General features: G+C 39.5%; 1 non-coding gene across 1 annotated transcript; it reads left to right on the top strand.

Annotated features, from left to right (window-relative positions):
• The first annotated feature begins 371 nt into the window (after positions 1 to 371).
• On the top strand, positions 372 to 478 carry LOC117280757 (small nucleolar RNA R71). Its single transcript, XR_004511331.1, has one exon. It is a non-coding gene; the product is annotated as a small nucleolar RNA R71 (small nucleolar RNA).
• The last annotated feature ends 928 nt before the right edge of the window (positions 479 to 1406 follow it).

Genomic DNA, 1406 nt, shown 5'->3' with positions numbered 1-1406 from the left:
TTCCCACAGCATTCACCTCCTCAGTTGAGGCTTGACACTCATGAGTAGGGTGTCCTCTTCCACATATATCAAAAGTTATGTGAGGCTCATTTTGTATCAAGGATAAGGTCAACTTTCGTATTTCCTTAGCCATAGCATCAAGTTGTACCTACATAGATGTGTTAGCATCAACTTGGCGAACACCAGTTGATATTCTTCTTTTAGCACTCTCAAAGGGCCACTGATTCGTATCTTCAAATAACTCATCAAGAATTGTGACTATCTCCTCTGGAGTCTTCTTCATTAACAGGCCTTCAGCTGCATTACTTAATGTTCTATGTCAGGCCGGTGTCAATCCATCCCAAAAGTCCTGGAGGTTTATCCAAAGTTCAATTCCACTATGTTGACACTTTCAAACAATCTCCTTAAACCTCTCCCATGCTTCAAAAACAGTTTCGGTCTCTTTCTAGTAGAAGTTATGGATTTCTCTTGTAAACTTGCTCGTCTAAGCTGAGGAGAAATATTTATCAAGAAATTTTCTGGTCATCTCCTCCCATGTTCTAATCGATCCCGTGGGTAAACTTCGAAGCCACTGTTTTGCCTCATATTTGAGTGTGAAGGGGAATGCCCTCAAGTACACTGCATCTTGTGACACATCATTATATTGAAAGGTGTTCATAATCTCCTTGAAAACCATTAGATATGTATTTGGATCTTTATTCATCTACCCCCTGAAGACACAACAATTCTGAAGGGTTTGAAGCAACCCTTGCTTCAATTCGAAATTATTAGCTGCAATTGGATGTGGTCTCACACTTGATAATCCTTGGTTGTAGAATGGTCTAGCATAATCACCCAGTGATCTCCCAGGCATGGGAGCTATATTTCCGAACTGGTCTGCAACTAAGGGTTGATTTTGGGCAATTCTCCGACCCTTTTTTTCTTTATAGATAATTTGTGCATCTCTAATGGCTTCTTCCTCAGCATCTCATGCAGCTTTTTCTCGTTGTTGTTCTGCCTCTCTTGCAGCCAAGTCTAGATAATCATCACCGTTTCCAGCCATGAGTTCTTTGGTTGAGGATAGCCCAACTGTTTCTGATGTCTCAGTGATATCTCTTTCCTTCCTCAGCTGCCGCAATTGCTTTTCTATCTATGGTTCGTATGGTAGCACTTCTTTAGAATAAGATGCACCACCTCACCCTGTAACCTACACACGGTCAAAGAACACCAAACATAAAAATAGAAAAATAAAATAAAAATAAAAATTTCTGAATTAGTACTACAAACTATTTTAAACACTATTGATTGGCAATCCCCGGCAATGGCGCCAAAATTTGATGAGCTCGGAACACACACCTAAATTATGCTTGCTAATCAAATATAGTATAGTATAATATCGTATCCACGAGGATTGGATTTAAATAGTA

Source organism: Nicotiana tomentosiformis, chromosome 12 (genome assembly GCF_000390325.3).
Source record: "Nicotiana tomentosiformis chromosome 12, ASM39032v3, whole genome shotgun sequence".
NCBI classification, from domain to species: Eukaryota; Viridiplantae; Streptophyta; class Magnoliopsida; order Solanales; family Solanaceae; genus Nicotiana; species Nicotiana tomentosiformis.
The sequence above is the reverse complement of the archived record's forward strand: the minus strand, read 5'-3'. Positions and strand labels throughout refer to the sequence as shown.